The sequence below is a fragment of the Oculina patagonica genome, chromosome 7 (assembly GCF_052425735.1).
Source record: "Oculina patagonica isolate OP01 chromosome 7, crgOcupat, whole genome shotgun sequence".
Taxonomy (NCBI): Eukaryota; Metazoa; Cnidaria; class Anthozoa; order Scleractinia; family Oculinidae; genus Oculina; species Oculina patagonica.
The window spans coordinates 2,189,884-2,209,707 of record NC_135764.1 but is presented as its reverse complement, the minus strand read 5'-3'; the positions used below and the strand labels follow the sequence as shown (position 1 = coordinate 2,209,707).

The window sequence follows — 19,824 nt, the reverse complement described above, 5'->3', positions numbered from 1 at the left end:
TCGAGCCGAACCGGGAGCGTTGCGTCATTTTAGCCCGAGCGGCTGCGAAGGAGACTAACGAAAAGCAGGGCTAGTAGACTTCTAATGAAACAAATATGCCGTAGTGTTCGTAATCTCTCTGCTTTGTACCCTGTACTTACTGAGGCTGAGATGATATCCGCCAAAACTGGACTTTCAGTCTCGATGTTTTGTTTATTAATAACCGCTACATGAATATTAATACAAAGATGTATCCGAGGCATTTTTCGGTTTGTAGTATAAAGATCTACGGTCGGATGCTTTTCCGTCGCTGTTTTTATCTTTTGACTAAAAGCAATAAACCGTCCACAGAATGGGAAATCCCTAGCATTGGGGAAACACTGGCCGCCGAAATATTTTTCGTAGAATCCGTGAAGAACGCTATCTTCAATCGATTGTCATCATTAAGCCCGCAGTATTTAATAAAGCGTCTGCTCTTTAAAAATTGGCGCGCTCTTCAGTAAAATTTATGTCAATGAGTCATCCCGCGTAAATTACATTCCGCATAATTATGCCATTCCGCAACTCATGCCACATGCCATTCCGCAAACTCATTCCTCCTTTTACCCTCACCGCAATGCAATGTGGTGCAGTTGTCAATTATTCCTGTTATTCGCGTGTTGTGTGACTTATTTACATCATTATTCAATAAAAACGAGAGCCTGCCTTGTTGATAAGTTTGAACGTCTAGTAGATTTATACTAAAACAATTAGATTCGCCCTCATCAACTATCACACGTTAGCATAACCACACTGACCTACTATTGGTAATCGCGCAATCTGATTGGTTTAACAGGTGCCTACTATCGATTCGTAGAAGGCTCTCGGAGCGCGCGCTTAGTCTTCGCTGATTTTATCAATCAAAACCTTCAATAAATCAACTCTAGCTATATTTTGTGTTTAATAGATCGGTCAGTGGGTTATGCTAACACAATTAGACGGCTCGCTCTCGGTTTCTACCGGCTTTTGATAGTTGACTCGGGGCTTCGCCCCTCGCCAACTATTTAACAATTAGACGGCAAGCTCGAGGTTTCTACCGGCTGATAGTTGGCTCGGGGCTTCGCCCCTCGCCAACTATCAGCCGGAAAGGCTCAAGGAATCAAATTTAGCTTTATTGATTGTTGAAATTTCCTCATGATCCAGCATTTTTTTCACCATCAACTGGGCATTTTTCCGCCAGGTTTAATTTTTTTTCTCAAAATCATGCTTGAAATTTGGGGGTGCGGCTTATCTACGAGTTTTTACGGTATTTTTCATTTTTCCATATTCACCTCTAAAAATATACTGAAACAATTAGTCCCCTCAGGCTCAAAAATTATTGTTGAACAGTAATCACTTCACCTTCGGCTCATAGCCACTTTAAGTAGCTGGTGTTCCTGCTTTTGTCTCTTTGGTTATAAGCCAAAGTGTCTGCTAAAAAATCACAAACCAGTGAGGGGTTTTAGGGATAAGGGGCAACTCAAAATTATTTTAGGCATAAATATATTTAAATAATTATAGGGATAAGGCTTACCAACTGCATTTAAGGGATGACAAAAATCAAAATAACAGCTTTGGTACTTTTAGGGATAAGGAATAACTGCCCACAAAATTATTGGGATAAGGTAAACGCCCCCCCCCCCCCCCTCCTCACAGTGCCCCAAATCATGCGACCATGTGCATGACTCCCAGTGAGCACTTGTAGCCATTTTAATGATAAAAACATTATAGCACGATTTTCCTTTGTTTTATGACAGTTCATTCAGATAATTATAAAACTTTTGCTTGGCTTGCAAGATTCCGAAACTCAAATTGCAAAATTCGATATTCAGAGATCAGCTTTACTTTTTGAGAGCTCAAGATTCAGAAGCCAAGATTTCGAGACTCCCCTAGAATTAATTTTCCGAGACTCATTATATTTCAAGGACCATTCTACACCCATTGAATTCAATATAGAACTCATCAAAGATATATTATTAATTTTTCTCTTTCATTTACAATTTTTATCAGTTCTTTCTAACTTTCAAGGATTATTTTGTTCATGTTTCCTGTTAGTTTTCATTCCCATTCCCATTCAGTTCTATAATTAAGTGGATTGCTTGCAACAGAATTACAGTTCCTGCCAACCGCCAATTTTGCGATCGTCATCGCTTAAAAATATAATTAAGACAAATTAAAGACAGCTTTATTGCGCCTTTCAAAAACACGTGAACTCTAAAGTTAAAACTCAACTAACAATTGGGTTTTTGCTGTAGTCAATCATAATTATGTCGACAGCCAATCAACCTTGAAAAGCAGAAACAAACAAAATAGATTGAAATGACCAATCTGAACTGACAGACATAATCTTTTGACTAGGTTGAAGTGAACTTCTGAGAAGCTCACTAAGATGATAATTGTTGGCAGCAAAAAGCATTAAACTGTTGGTTGAGGCTTCAATTTCAAAGTTCGCATGTTTTTGAAAACCACAATGACAGTACAACTTGTGTTTATTTCCATTTGATCAATAAATTACTTTCATCTGTTACAATTTCTGAGTTTCTCAAATAAAGCATCCTAGATTTATTAATTGGCCATAAAAACATCCTAGTTAAAATCTGCTTTATAAATACCTCGATCAAAAAGACTGTACTTGCATTAAATTTCACCCACATTCACAAGATAAATGACTTAACAAAGCAAGTTAAGTCTGTGACCTCTCCAATTGGTTGCCATGCAAGAGTTGCATCTAAAGGTGACTTCATGCAACCACATGAAAAATATACCAAACTGTTTAATTTATTATTTTATTTATTTATTCCATTTTTATTATATTTATTCGATAAATACATTAAGGTTAAGATGAGCGATTAAACTACTTAATGTTTCAATGAGCGCTAAACCCTGCACATTTACATTTGTAAAATATAATCAAATGTAAATATAATATGGCATGCAGTCATTGAATTGTTATGTAATTTTACTGCTCATCTTTCTCTTAAAGTATTTAATATTATTTATTACAGTTATAAATGTTTATGTTGGTTATCATTTGGAACCTGGTATAAGGTTTACTTTTCATGCATGGTTACATGAGGTAATCGCAGATTTAATCTATAATGGGCAACCAACTAAAGAGGTCATAGACGAAACCGGTTTTGCAGTCACGTATATCATGTAAATGTGTGTTGAAAGTAAATGATAACAAGATCTTTCCTAGATGCGGTTTCCTTATGCTTCCTTTTCATATCAGTTCTCTTTACTATTTAACATACATTTCTTTAACTGTCAGTTCTGTGAACTTGGTGGTCATCAAGACAAATCCTCTAGTTGATAATTTACAACTTTACTGATGGACAGTGGATTAATAATGTAAGGAGAAACCAGTTTTTTAAACACTTGATCTTCTCTGTCATGCTTGTCAGTACTAGAGAGAAATCGTGGCTTGGCTACAGACACAGCTACATGCATGTTCTTTCAGTCATCGATCTCCACTGCAAGTTTTTGATTTGCAATTGTGTGAATGTGACAGTATCTGCTGCATGGTGAGTTCAGGAAACAAGTCAATAAAGGTTCTGTCTTCTTCTAAGAATTGTGTTGGACTGGAATCCTGTGAAAAAGAGCCTGCGTAGAAAAAAGAAAAAAAAAATAACTGAAGATTTGTGAGCAAGAGATAGCTAAATGAACCTTCTCTGTGGAAATGGACTAATTTACAGATTAGTGCGACAACTTGAATGGGGTAACTCAGGGCCGTAACTAGCAAGAGGCAAGATGACGCACTTGCCTCCTCTAAATTTTTACCCAAAATTAAAAACAAAATATGTTTTGTTGGCAAAATAATTCCCAGTTGAACAAGATTGATTTTTCTTAAGAAATGTCTTATGGAAAATGTCTCTGAAAGAGATTCATAGCTTCTAGATTTCAAAATGTTCTGGAGGGCATGCCTCCAGAACTCACTAGCAAGATCTTGCCTCGTCTTTGGCAAAGGTCTGGTTACGGGCATGGGTAACTTGGAAAAACATTAACTGAGAACAAAGAATAGCAACCTTTTGTGTTTATAAATGAACCAATACATTGAAAAATACATTACCTCCAAAGGGAACATTGCCACATTTGCTGATGCTTCACCTCCCTCTTTTCAAAACATCTTTGTAATTCCTAAAAGAATAGTTAAATGTACTCTTTTCAGTGCAAAAATGAAGACTGGCGTAACAGTCAAATCCAAACATCAAGTAAATATTTTATTTTGCTAACACATTACGAGAACTACCATATTTATTCGATTAAGCGCCCAACCTCGAATAAGCGCCCACCTCGAATAAGCGCCCACTCTGTAGGTAGGAAAAGTTAATAAGCACCCAGCCTCGAATAAGCGCCCACCCCCACCCCTCTAAAATGAGAGCACAAGAGGAAATTTGATTATTGTTGTAGTTGAGATTAAAATTGACTAAGAGACTATTCCGAAGACCGAGATTTTTTTAGTTTTTTACTGAAACTTTCAATCAACATTTTATGTTCAGCTTTCGCACACCTTCACGTTTAGTTATAATACAGTGTTTTCTTGAAAACTAAACGTACTACTAGCTTAAAATGGTGAAAATTTAATAAGCGCCCACCCTCAAGGTCCAAAAATTTAATAAGCGCCCAGGGCGCTTAATCGAATAAATACGGTACATTACCTGCAAAAACTTACCTACAATGATGATAGACAAATTAATCCATGAGTCTTCTCTCAAGACTAGGATTTTAGTTTTGTGGCAGGTTTATTAGCTTCCATAATCAAACACAGCTACACCAAGACTGTGTAGACTGAAAGAATTCACTGGAAGCAACAAAGAAAAAAGGGTTTAATGAACAGTTTATATGTAGCATTTGAAAATGCAAACTCAGCAAAATATAGGCAAGCTCTGATATTAACATAACCAATTATGGAGACAAAACCATTCAATGGTCATATACCGTATTTATTCGATTAAGCGCCCAACCTCGAATAAGCGCCCACCTCGAATAAGCGCCCACCCTGTAGGCAGAAAAAGTTAATAAGCGCCCAGCCTTGAATAAGCGCCCACCCCCTGAAGAGCACAAGAGGAGTACTTTGATTATTATTGAAATTGAGATTGAAATTGACTAAGTACTACTAAGAGACTTCCCCGAAGACCAAGTTTTCTTAGTATTTTACAGAAACTTTCAATGAACAGTTTTATTATTATTCATTGTATTGTTGTGAAATAAACTCACTACTTGCGAGAAATGGTGAAAATTTAATAAGCGCCCAGCCTCGAATAAGCGCCCACCTCGAATAAGCGCCCACTCTCAAGGTCAAAAAATTTAATAAGCGCCCAGGGCGCTTAATCGAATAAATACGGTACTATCCATACTATAATTTAATTTATATAAAACTTTACTAACCCAGAAGAATACTGGTGTATCAGTAATATTTCTTTTTCCATACTTGGCCTACGCAAGTCAACTTCCAGTATCCCAGTCTGGAAGATTAAAGGAAATACATTGCAGATTAACCATTTATAAATGTAACCAAGTTATTTTTGCTGTACATAACACTTTCATTCTTGAGAACTACACTTAGTTTAAAACTTTTACTGAAAGCAATTTATCATGACAGCTTCGGGACGGACAAAAGGTGTAATTCATTACATATGCACAAACCCCACTCAGGTGGGGTTCGCGCATATTTATGAGCATTGTTTCCTAGTAACGGGACGCGTTTTACGTCACGTCCATACGGGAGTCTCAAATCCAAGCTGCGAAAAAAAAAAAACGGTTTGGAGATATTTGATAGTCAGGAAAACTCGTCGAGAGAAATTTATGCTCACTTGGAATACGAATATAACAGTTTGTCGAGTGTTGGGTTTTTTCTGTGTTTGGGTCTCGTGTTGTTTGGCCGTGATTTGGGTCGCTTTCCTTTGGAAGAGTTTCTTCGAAAGCCTCGCGGCGCATTCCATGTAGTCATTTCTTCACACGTTGATTGGAACCATCGATTGATGCGGAGGTCGAAGCTGCGTTTATTCAAAGCCTATTTGATTTTCTGTACAAGTATCTTTTGCCTTCAGGTAACGTCACGTCCCTGATCGCGTGGATCGCATATGCAGCGATTCCATTCGGAACTCCAGCCGTCAAACAAGACGATTACGGCCTCATTCTCAACTTCTTCAACGGTGCAAGCACACCACACTCCTTCTTCAATAACTGCTTCAGATTTTAGGCCAACAGTTTTTTGGATCGCCATTTTCAAATGCGTACATTTACTCGAATGTGTGCTTACGCGAAGCCAAAACCGGTTTTTTGCGACAGATGAAACCGGGAATGTGTTTTTACCAATCCGCATTTGGTTGCTAAGTTACTAAGTGGTGTCCACTGCCCCTCGGTCATTCTAGCATTTCATCGCGCATGTGCGGACTGAAAACTGTATACCTAATGAATTACATGTTCTGTCCGTAGCGAAGTCCTAATGTAGTTCAGGACCCGGTTGTTCAAAGCACGATTAAGCTAATCTAGGATTAGCGTGAATTTTGAATTCAATTTTAACATTTCGTTGAGGTTTTCTTTTTATATTCTTTGTCCCCCAGTTTTGACGTGGACCAATCTCAAATTTCACAAAACATTAGCTATGGAAAAGCCTTCAAAACAAGAGAAATTATTCTTTTAAACCTGGGTTAGCGTTAATCGCCTTTCGAACAACCCGGCCCAGGTCTATTGTTTCCTTCAAGACATTATCTGCACTTTTGTGGGGTATCTATTGTGTCCCCCTGTCTCCACCCCCACCCCGTCCTGTTCCCAGCTCTGCTGCCTTTGGCTTACCATTTTTTCCTTAGCAACATATTGCAAGTCCATGAAATCTTTCCATCAACACTTCTTTTGCTAACTCGTCCTTTACCAAACAGGGTTAGGATAATGTGCTACAAAGGCTTTTACACTTCTCCGACAAACCTGAAAATTAATCAAATACAGTATGGACATATTATATGTATCAGTGCCATTCCATAACGCATTTACTTTAGTCTTTAGGCAAAGAGGATAATAAACACAACATGCAGCCTAGAACTAGCGCAAGTTTTTGGGCACATTTACCAGCCGGATACAAAATAGAAAACTAAGGGTGTGTTTGAAAAATTAAAGAAAGGATAAATAATTTTCCCTGATGTTATTTTCGAGAAAAGCAGGTTAACAAACTGTACAAGTTGATGTAAAAAGAATATTGGACATCATAACTAACCGTCCGCCATCTTGAATATGACAGAAAAACTGCTGACCATCTATTTGTACTGTCGGCTCAAAAGACCCTATCTCGTCCCCAGGGTCTTTTCTTCTTTTTTCCCATGACGATCCTGGCAAGCAGACATAAAAACACAAATTTTACAGGGGCACCCAACGGAATATTTCGTTAAAATATCTGTTCGGAAGACTAGGAAATTCAGCTAGGAAATCCGAACAGATAAAAAAAAATTAGGGGATAAAAATATGCCTGTATCTACCGTTTAAATACTAAAATACGTTCAACGGTGCTATCGTTAAGTGGTTTTGAACTATATTCTCGATGGGTGCCCCTGATTTTATACCAGGCAATCATATTGACATTATTCTACGTTGCGTTTCTTAGCTATAACATAACAATACCTGACACATAGCACTACAGGTGGAAATCCAAAGTCATCAAGGCGATCCTGAACACAGGCTAGCAAAAACCTGAAAAACAAGAAGAACAAACTGAAAGCAAAGTGACGCACCCCAGGAAAGAGAAGGACCAAGGCAGGAAATGATATTAAAAAAGACAGTTGAATACACGATAAGTGTACTAGCTCAACTGTTTTTTTTTTTTTTATCATTTCTGTCCCAATCTCTTCTCCTTTAATATCTCTGACAGTACAGAGTATGACAGTACGGTAAGGCCGAGTGATAAACTTTAAGTATTTCGTTAGGGACGGCCACTGACTTCTTCAGGGAATGAATTGCGCACTTCATTCCCTGAAGAAGACGTGGCACAGGAAATGAACTGCGCAATTCATTTCCTGAAGAAGTCAGGCCATAACTTACGAAATATTCGAAATTAAAGTTATTATATTGTTCGTTGGCCTTGGAAAAAGGTTTAGTGTTCAGGACCAAGTGACCGTTTTTGTGAGATAATTGGTTTGTTGTTGTGGCTTTGTTTTCATTAGAGTCTGCAGTACTAGTGCAAATTGGAGTGTGCTCATACGAACATAGTGCTGGTCAACAATTCCGACTCGAAAATTGTCAAAATTACCGAAGACGTTTCTGAAAGTTGCCGAAGCTTTGTAATGCGAAAGACGAAATGTGAAAGACCGCAACCGAAAATAAATGAGTGAGATTTTTGTCTTCAGTATACTGGAATATTCCGAAAGTGTTGTCGACTTTTTTCGAAAATATTCGGAAATGTCCGAAGATGTTCGAAATAGGATGAATGGACGCTACCGAAGATGCCCGAAGCTTTCCGAAGATTGCTTTGGGCTTTGTGCCCAGTTCCACAATGCGTTTTACTCGGTTTGACGGATTCGATCGTTTATAGGATTCTTAAGATTGGATCAATTAAATATACTGCTCGGCTTATGAGGTGGTAGCTCGGATTATTGAGATGAAAATGTGTATCGAATAGTATCGGTAAATGAAAGATGATCTTTAAGTATCGGTAAATAAACGATTTGTTCAAATTCGTAAGATAATTTATCACAGCAAGTGAGCTTGGCTGAAACAAACCGTATCCTGAAAAGCAAACTTCTTTTATATCTGCCTTAAAATAATAATAATAATAATAATAATAATAATAATAATAATAATAATAATAAATAATAATAATAATAATAATAATAATAATAATAATAATAATCATTTATATAGCACCATTTCCATAAGTTCAAAGGCGCTTGACAATGTTAAAAAGTAAGTAAATAGTAAAAAGTAAATAGAAGAATTTATTTTTTTTACATACTTTCTTCCCATTGAAAAGTCATATGATTTGGTAAGTTATCATAATTCATCCATGGCAAACAATAACAACAACAACAGTAGCAGCAAAGTATGATACAACAATAAAAACGGAGAAAAAGAAATTATGAAAAAAGGATACCAGTTTCCAGATGCAGACCTGAAAAATATCTCAAAGAAAGAAGACAATAAAGAAACAAAGAACACGTGGTTTTGAATTGACACTATGATTTAGAAGGTGAAAATCATAACCAGCATTTCATACATAGACCTGCATAAACATACATAGTGATACATGAACTTACAGAGTATACATGACCATATAATAAAATATGATAACAATACACTAGTTAAATTATTTCTTGTTACATTGTCATACATGGTCCTTTATAATCTAAAAATGTACAGACATCTTACATGTACAGATTGATACATGAACATCATATGGTAATTCATTAAATTGCCACGTAGCCTTACATGGTTTTACATAGCCATACATTGTAATACATGGACCTGCATAACCTTACATGACCATTAATTAGACGCACTTCTAATCAGCCCTACATGTCCTTACATAGACATACTTTGACAGTCAACAAATCTATGTACCAAACATTCGTAGTCATACTCAACCCTACACAACAGTTTGGCGGGCAGCCACGGTCTCTTTCCTGTCTAATGTGAATCATAACTAACAAGTTAGTATACTTAACAATTATTCCACAAACGCGCAAACTCACGGTTGAATATAAGATGGCCGGCCATAATTATCTCATATCCAACAAGCGCGGGTGGAATAATTGTTTAACTAAAGCAATTAAAGCTATGGTCAGCTATGGAAATGTAATATCTATAATGCCACGGTTTTTAATAATGTTGTTGAATATAAATTATTTCTTTCTAAAATTTCTAAAAAGGTAAATAGCATGAAATTGAAGTCCATTTTATCTGTTCTTGTGACCCTCTAGGCCACACGACTGTTTCAGTGATCAGAATTTCCAGTGTATTTTAGACATTTTAAAATGATCCTCAGCGCTCATCAATGAGTGTATCAACAAGGAGTCACTCATGCGCTGTTCCCATCATGGCTTTGAGCTCAGATGGTAGAGCAGTGGACCTGTAACCCGAAGGTTGTGGGTTCGAATCCCACCTAACCCCTGTTTAGAATAATCTCCAGGCACATAAATGAAGGTTGTGGGTTTGAATCCCAACTTTTCTCACATAAAAGAAAGTACAACCCTTTTTTGAAACGATCCCATCATTGTAATAAACAGTCGATCTGATCTCATCTATATATGTTATTTAGCTATATCTATTATTTTGTATTCTAATTTTGATACTTCAGTCCAACTGACACAAAGCCAGTTCGTTCTCTGACCAAATGGACACAGGCACACGCTCAGGTTCGTGCGTTAGCACTGGCAGGGGTTCATGTCTTCGCAAGCACTCGCATGGCAGTCACACTGGCACTGGCTCTGTGCCATGAGGTCAGACGGAAGAAATAAAATGCCGCAATATTTAAAGAGGAAGCCACATCAGCCATAGCTGGTTTTCATGCGGGTCCTCTATCCAGATCAAATTGGAATTTAAAAATGTTTTTTTAGAAGGGAGGAAAGCCGAAGTGCCTGGAGAAAAACCCTCGTAGTAAGACGTGAACCAACAGCAAACTACTGAGCCATTTATATTCATACTTTACCCAAAATAACAGTTTCGCGGACAGCCACGGTCTTCTTCCTGTCTAATGTGATTCATAACTAACAAGTTAGTATACCCAACAATTATTCCACAAACCCGCAGACTGTTAAATATGAAATGACCGGCTATGGTCACTTCATGGCCAACAACAAGCGTGCCGAGTGGAATAATTGCTGTACTTACATGTTCTTATTATAAACAATAATTTCAAAGTTATGCAATATCTATTTTTTTTTTTTTGTATTTATTGATTGTGTTAAGTTTAGAATCATCCACAGGCCTATTAATGAGTAAAACAACTGGGAATTACTCACACGCTGTTCCCATCATGGCTCAGTAGCACAGATGGTAGAGGAGTAGACCTAGCTGTTACCTTAAGGTTGTGGGTTTGAATAAACAGAGTTTAAAGTGTATACATGTATAAGAATAATCTCCAGGCACATAAATGAGTGAATCTGCTGGGACTCACTCACGCTGTTCCCATCATGGCTCTGAAGCACAGATGGTAGAGCAGTGAACCTGTAACCCGAATGGTATTGGGTACGAATCCCACCTGAGCAGCTATTTTTTTTTTTTCAGTGGTCAGGGTTTCCCTGATTTTTAGTGTAAAGTCATCCTCAGGCATATACGGAGTGAATCAAATGGATTCACTCACGCGCTGTTCCCATCATGGCTCTGTAGCTCAGATGGTAGAGCAGTAAACCTGTAACCCGAATGGTAGTTGGTTCGAATCCAACCTGAGAAACTGTTTTTTTTTTTAACGTAGTATTTTCATTTATTTTTTTTTTTTCGCTTTTTTTTTGGGCCCTTGCGCCATTGGCGCCGGGGACAGGTGAAGGTGAAGTATTTTCATTTATTAGAATCATCGTCAGGCATATAAATGAGTGAATCGAATGTGATTCGCTCACGCGATTTGCTCACGCGCTGTTCCCATCATAACTCTGTAGCTCAGATGGTAGAGCAGTAGACCTGTAACCCGAATGGTCGTGGGTTAGAATCCCACCTGGATATCATGACTTAAAGCTTGCCTATCTCTTCCAGAAAGTACAACCCGTTCCCGAAAATCCTAGATCAATTTTTTCTTTTAGGTATTTGGATGCAGGAGATGTAATCCCCGCTTGAATACAGGCCGTCCTCTGGGGGTTAGAGCCGGTCGATTCTGCGGTAAGTACTACCTGCTGGTAGGAGACCCACCCTACTCAACATTCAGAACTCATGAGGGTCTCATGATCAGTTCTGATTTGACTCGTATGGTACACATGATACCTACGTGCTATATGAAAAATAGGGAGTGGAACCAGACAAGTACATAGTACCGAGTCCGTGCCGACTGTACCGTTCCTCGGGAGCGATGCAAGTAGACAAGCACCAAGTGGAACGCGCGAAACCCTCCACCCAGCTTGGGATTACGTAAATATCGGGAATGATCTAGGAGTTTTATGGGAATCGAGTTGTTACCTGAGTAGCAGAAATTATCCACGCAGTTGGACTGATGTCAGGATAAATCAGTTTTGCGTCTGACACAGGAAAGACTTGATTCTTTTAAAATGCCACGTCACTTGCAAACTAAAGTTCTGAGGTAAAGAAAATCGGCATTTAAATTAGTGAATAGCAAATGAAAACGCATCTTAATCCAAAGGTCATTACTAACTAACTAGCTTTAATTTTATTTTTTTTATGACTCACCAGAAGAACACTCCACAACCATCCGTCTTTCTTGCCCCATGTACATTTAAGTCATCATCCATTATCCCGATATCCCAACCTGAAAGATCAAAGAAAACACAATGAGGGTTGATCACTCATAAATGGATCCAAGCTGTTTTGGCTGAAATAACACTTATCCTCAATCTACAACTTCAGTACTCGGCTGAAAGCTAATACCTGTCTAGTTAATGTTTTTTTGTAAATATTATGTATGTGTAGGGTATATGTGTGGATTGATTTTGGTTTTAAGGGTTATACAATCGTAAACTATTTTTATAAAAACACTTCAGCTCGCCCCATCTAACTGCAACCGGTTCTCGGGAGCGTGCAAGTTGACATGCCCCAAGTGGAACGCGCGAAACCCTCCACCCAGCTTGGGATTACGTTCATGTAACCAGCTCCGATCTCAAGCTGAAATATTTATTAGGTTGTTTTGGTGTTGATCTAGGAGTTTTATAGGAAACCAGTTGTTACCTGAGCAGCAGAAATCATCCACGCAGTCGGATTGATGTCTGGATATATAAGTTCTGCATCTGACGCAGGAAAGACTTGATTCTTTCAGAATGCCACGCCCTCAAAGGATTTCTTTTTCAAGCGCTCTGTTCCTCCAGCTACAGTATACATGGCTTTCTTTATTGTAAATCTTACAGGTATGGTGCGATACCAGGATACATGTAATAAACTGTACTGCAACCGGTTTTTCTTTAAAGTTCTGAGGTAAAGAAAATAATCGGCATTTAATTAGAAAATTGCAAAGGAAAACGTGCGGTATAAGCATTTAACTTTTGTCTTAGGCCTTTGCCGTGGCTTGTCACAATTGTTTTTTCATGATAAAGGAAAAAAAACAAGAAGACAAAGAAGTGCGCGGAACTCATCTACCACGCAAAGTAATAGTCGCCATCGAATTTAAGGATTTTTTTAATTATCAAATAATTGCCGTTTGATTGATCTCCATCTGATTAAACACGGAAAAACTTAAAAATCTAATTATAATATATATACAGAAAAGGGGAATATATAGATAAATGAAAGATAAAAAGCTCTTTCCCGAATGCCGTGCCCTAGAGTTTGATTGATCTATTTAAACACGATAATAAATAAAGCTTAAAGCTTGTGGGTTCGTGTGTTTTAATTTAACTCTGCTAAAAATCGGGTTTTCTTGGCGTTTTGAATTACTGTAGAGCCCTAGTTACTATTCTAGCTTATTCTGATTTAAGCTTTACCAAGTTCTTGTTTAGAGACGTAAAAATCTCCGGTTGACAAATAGCATTGTTTTTAAGTCTCAAAATAAAATAAAATCTATTCGCATGGTGATTACATAACACGAGAAACTCTTTAGTTACCTCCATAAGCCGGGCATTTTCCATCGCCTTTCCTGTCTTATCTGTGGCCACATTTTTGAACTTGGTGGCTGTATGTATCCAAAGATCTTCTGAAAAAGAAAAGAATTGTCTATTGTTCGCCAAAAATTGTCGGCTACCAATTAGGAATGGTGTAATTCAGTAACTGAAATGCCTACGATTCAGAGATCCACACGAGTAAATGACACCCTTAAAGGGTAGAAAGAGCGGTTTTTGCTGGCACTTAAAAATACTGTCATGAACACTGGTTACTATTCTGAGATTAGCTTTACCGAGTTGTCGTTTAGAGACGTAAAAATGTTGATAATTAATGGTCCTGTTCTTAAGTCTCAACTCAAAAATAAAGTGAAATCTATTTGGCGATTATACAAGACAAGAAACTCTTAAGTTACCTCCATAAGCCGGGCATTTTCCATTGCCTTTCTCTGTCTTATCCGAGGCCACATTCTTGAACTTGGTGACTGTATCCAAAGATCTTCTGAAAAAATAAGAAGAAATGTCTATTGTCCACCAAAAATTGTCGGCTACCAATTAGGAATGGTACAGTTCAGTAGCTGAATTGCTCACAATTCTGAGAACCACACAAAGTAAATTAATTACGCCGTCAAGGAAACGTTCGCTTACCTGCCAAGCAAAGTGTCAGTTTCATCATGATGCCAAAGAGCTTGTTTGCAAAAGCGGAGTTCTTGCGATTTAAATGCTAAACTCGCCGTATTCTTTAAGAGTGGTTTCGTTTACTTGAAGTTGACAAAAGATCGGTGAACGTAAGCAAAGTGTATTTAACTTCGTTCAAAAGTTTCAGTTGACGCAAACAGTAATTATAAAAGACGGTTGCGAAATTTGAAATATTGCAAGTGCATGGGCTAAATGCGCATGGATGAATAAATCGCGTCATTAATTTTGAATTATAATCAAGCGTGCACATTTTCCACGTGCAGCAAAGCATTAACAATACATTATTGCAAAATGCTCACATTGGCGCAATTTTCGATTCTACTTATCTCCATAACAGGTATTTCAGGTGCTGTTACATGGAGGGGCTTTGGTTTCTTTATGTACCGGTATTCATTTTACATCTCTTTTTGGCCAAGAATTCCAGTATGAATATATAATGCAGAGGCAGCTCGCTCCTTTCTATTTTTATCCATAAAAGTCATAAAAGGTTAAATGTATTTATAATTTAATTAGATGAAGATCATGGCCTGTGATCAGTTTTAATACTCCTTCATATACTGTAAAGCTTAAACGATGAACTTTAATTCCACTCGACAGGTAAATGGGGTTAAATGACATGACTATTTTATCAGAGTTAATATAATAAAGACATACAAAACATACCCCGATCTAGTGGTTTGGATTTGACTGATAAATTACATTAACACTACACTGTGTATGGAATGCAACTGAATTATGCTCACGCAAACTTTGGACGTTTATGTGACTGGCGTGTCTCGCGCTGACCGGCCTTTTCAAAGGCTGCGCCCGGCTTTTCAGGCCTTTCATGCAAAAAACCAGTTGTATGTTTAGCTAATTTTAACGGTCAACTTCCAGGCCCAGTTCTAAGCTAGGTGAGCTTCTTCTCTTTATGAATCAGCGTATGTAGTTTTAAGCTGAAATTTCTCAAGGAATCTGATGGAAATTACAACGAAGTTTAACGTGAATCGTGAACATGAAGACGAGGCTAGGCCCAGGAGGGCAGCGATTTTAATACAAACCTTTGAATTCGTTTAGCCTTTAAACCTTCTGAGCTCAGAATATTAGTCAGTTTATTCTTTTTCAAGTGTAGCAGACAGGTTTTAAGAAACTTGGCAAGACAGGAGAGGACGATAACAACTTAGCTATTTTTTGCATTGGTTTTCTGGTTGTAGCCCGAGGGGAACTGGGGAATGGAATAAAATCTTTTAGAAAAGCATTCACACTACTGAATTAGCGTTTTCTTTCTATCATCCTAGTCATCCTAGCTTCTATAAATTCGGGGATTTGAGTCTGATTTTCATACTTGCTGAATCAAAAATCAGAAAATAGTTTTCGTCCTTATTTATTACTTATTTTCGCGGGATAAAGACCGGCGAAAATTTATTTTTAACGTGTTACCGTATTTTTTTGTTAATTACGTATTTTCGGTCAAATCGTGAAAATTAAGTCCCGCATCGAATATTCTCATTGGGTTTTTAAAGTAAATAGAGACAATCATCCATTTATTCGTTTGCGTGAGGATTTCTGTTTCAATCAATTTCTTACTTTCGGGCTGAGCCAAAACTTTTCTGTGTCGAGAACATAGCGATTTTATGGTATACCGAAGTTCGGATATTTCGTCAACTAGAAAACGAAACTTGACATTTCTAAACAAACATCTGATACTCTCAAGAAGTTTCAGTGGATATTCTGTGAAAATTTCGCTGTTGTCTGTAAACGAGCTCATTGTGTGAGGAGAAGGCTCGACTACCAAATCGAGCCTGGTTTCCAAGCTCCCCAAGCAAGTGATCCCTGGCCGAGGCATAATAAAATCTACATATGAAGTATCTACTCGCGCTTTGCCCACCGCTGACCATAAACGCGAAGGCTTGGCTTCACCTTCCACCTTCGGGATATGAGCCATGTATGGTGATGATGGCATGCAAAAACACTCTGGAGAATAAAGATGGAAAGTTTTCTTCGAAACAGTGAGTATACTTTGTCACTGATGGTTCGTTTGCTTTATTTTCTTCTAAACCTATCGAAAGATTGAACTCATCGCCCGATCGGGTGCATGCTGTAGCTGTCTCATAGGCCCGTGTTATCGAAATCTTTCCTCAAACCTACTGATCAGTCGGCAGCTGGCTGAAATTTCACCAGTTCATAGCTTCTGCTGTTTGCCAGCAGGTATTTAAGTTTTATTGCCCGAATTCCTTTAGTTTCTTTGTAATTTTGGAAAGAACTAACTACCCCGACTGCGGCAACTCCGGACGGCCGTATCGGTCCGTTTACAATCGAGATTTATAAACCTTTATGCACTAGTCATTTGTTTCCCCCGCTCCCCCACCCCCGCGACATATATAGCGGGGGAATTTGCAAACAAGCGGTGCTAATATGGGGAATTCCACCACCCATCAGGGCAGAATTTCTTTGCAAAACCACCACCCCCCCGGGGCTAGCTGAAAGACCTTGCAAAAGGAGGGATTGTCCATTTCTGCGCTAAATACATTTTGAGAAGCAACAACTATTAGGAATGTTTCAACCAGCTTAAAAAACTTTCCACTGAAGTTGTTTGGAGTATAGCTTTTTGATTAGACAAATAGTGTGGGAGAATAACCAATAAGTTAAGAGAAGACTTGAAAATCGTGAGCCATGCCAGCAACAAACACAGTTGTTTGGTACCCCCTCTTGAACTCATTCTTGTCGCATGGCTAAGAAAGAACTACTTTTTAGCATCAGAACTGACCTTTTACGGTCAAAAATGCGAAAAAAGGCCTTCTAAACAAACACACTTAAGCACGGATCGAAACTACATTAACACAATTGGCCCAGTTACGTGGGCCAATCAAAAAACAGAATTTTCGATCCTGCAGACAAGTACAAAAACGGCAAATCGATTGATTTCAAATCATTCAAAGTGACTTTTAACATAGAAGCAACTGATGAGGTCCACTGAAGGACCGAAACTCGAGTCTTGCTTAAGATAAAACATTTGCCAGGAGACATCGTTGTAGCATCCTAGAGACTTTAAATGCAGTGATCAAACCGCCATAAAATGTATTTGTTGGATGCAAGTAACGCAACAAAACAGATAAAAAAAATTGAGGTAAAGTTTTAGCTCCCAGAGCACAAATCGCAACCACTCAAACTAAAGGCAGCTTAAAAACAAAGAAACCTTTGCTCGCACAACCGTGGTAACGAAACATTATCATACAAATTAACCGCCACTTCACATATACGAGTTGACAGTTAGAAATCCACTGATCCAATACACAATATAGTCTACAACATTCCTTTAAAGGTTATTAAGAATCTCTCAACAAACAAGAGCCAATAAACCTAACGAATATGCCACAGAGCTAGCAAACACAATGGCATAAAGATCATCACTGAAATGGCTCAAGAGAGCGTTAATTAAATCCTCCGTTAACAGACTGAAGGCTAACATTCAGCAACCAGCGGGAGTAGTGTTTGGCCTGTCTCATTTTATATTATGTTTTTGAAAATTTCCCCGCGGTTTCCCGGGGGTATTTTAGGTCAGGCAAATTTGAGGTAAAGTCCCTGGGGGTCTGGGCATAAAATCATCGCAAAGCTGCAGTAATTCCCCCGCTATTGCCCGACAAAGTCCCCGCATGTCGCGGGGGTGGGGGGGGGCGGAGGAAACAAATGACTAGTGCATTATACTGTTACATTATTGTCGTTTTTTGGGGAATATTTATCTCTATGATGACACAATACCACCTGTAAAAGATAACTTAAGAGATATTTATTTAGAATGTTACTTTTTCCTTAAAATTTAAAGCATTTAATATATTTTCTCTCAACCTTTTGTGCACATATAGAAGGGGACGTGACACTGTGTTGCGTTACACTTAGATACCAGAAACTGTATTCGCCTCGTTATGTTCTCTCGTGTCAAACTTCCAATGTTGGTAAGTCATTTCCTATGTTAATAACAAGTACCACGGCCGAGGGTGGCCACCACAAGTTGCAACTGAAAAGTCGTAAGTAGTGGCCACCCTCGGTAGGGGTAGACAAGAAATCATGTTTGTAACCATGCTCGCTTCACTTGCCTAATTTCCCGAGATACCTCCGCAAGCACCACTTGACTTTGTTTTTTGATAGAGTATAAAGGCCTGGCTAAACTAGGAAACATTGTTGTGGAAACAGTGCCGCGGACACAAATGTTTCCCGGTTTAGCCATGGAGGAAACATTTGTTGCGAAAACAAATTTTTCCTTAATGGAAACAAAAAATGTTTCTGCATCAGGTCTAAAACATTTCTGCTTCCCGGACGCAATGTTTGCTTCCGAAATATATGTTGCCCAGTTTAGCCACCGTGGAGCAATGTTGACTACAACCCCAGACACAAATCTTGGGAAGTTTCGCCTTTTTGTTCTTCCCCTCCCCTCCTGTTGAGGTTGTAAAATGTAAAATGAGGGGGCAACATTGATAGGGGGAACAGGGGGATCCTACAGCAGTACAGGAATGGGGATTGCTGAATTGAATTAGAAACTCTCTCTAATCGGGAATGCTTTTACAAGTTCCATGCAACTCTTTCTTTCTTGGGTTGTAGTTTATGCGCATGCGTGACCCTTTGTTCCTGGATTATCGTTTCCTAGTTTAGCCACCCAGGCAGTAAAACATTTTCCTTGCTTCCTGCTAATTTAGCCACCCAGGAAACACGACAAGGGACAATGTTTCCGCAACAATGTGTCCCAGTTTAGCCAGGCCTATCAGTTTTAGAACGTCAAACTTAAGTTGACGTATAAAATAAAATAAAGCCATACAAGAAATTGGAGACAGCTTCTGAGGGCTGTGTGTGATATATCACTTATTATTTTAAACATTTATTATTTGTTATTTAGACTGCTCTGATTACTCAGACATGTAAATTAACAAATGAAGAATTAAAATTTTCGGGTTGGCGGATCCACATGTGCTGTAGTGGTGAGGGTGGGATGCTAGCACTTCAGAAGTATTTGGTTCGATCGATCGTGGGTGGTTCATTTTTTTAATAGAAAAATTTGATGATAGTAAAAAGTAATTCTAAGTGTCACTAAACTGACATTGATCATTCCGTTTATGAAAGTGAAATTGCCTAGTTACTGCACGGCTTTGTTTCCAGGTCTTCACGGTATTACTAACGTCACTACTCGTTTCAGTGACGTATCCGGGGCGAAAGGCCGGGGAAACTTTTTCGCTCGGACCACGTGACCTGAAACAAGCTGACCGCGACGAAAATAGAGGCCTGGAAACTACGCAAGGCTAATCTCATTGTAGTTGAACCTTCTTAAATTTTTACGAGAGTAGTCGACCATAGTTTTCGCTCATGCACTTCGAGATGTTTGTACATCTCGATAGTTGTTGAGAGTTCAACTCTCTTCATCTCTTGAAAACTCTCATCCTTGTTTGGTCTGAGCTATACTTTTATAAAATCACATAGCTGATAA

General features: G+C 38.4%; 1 long non-coding RNA gene across 1 annotated transcript; it reads right to left on the bottom strand.

The window, feature by feature from the left end:
• Window positions 1-11,978: 11,978 nt before the first annotated feature.
• Window positions 11,979-12,950, bottom strand: LOC144659572 (uncharacterized). The gene is made up of 3 exons (XR_013571926.1): window positions 12,811-12,950; window positions 12,316-12,394; window positions 11,979-12,203 (listed from the first exon to the last, which is right to left on the bottom strand). It is a non-coding gene; the product is annotated as an uncharacterized LOC144659572 (long non-coding RNA).
• Window positions 12,951-19,824: the final 6,874 nt, after the last annotated feature.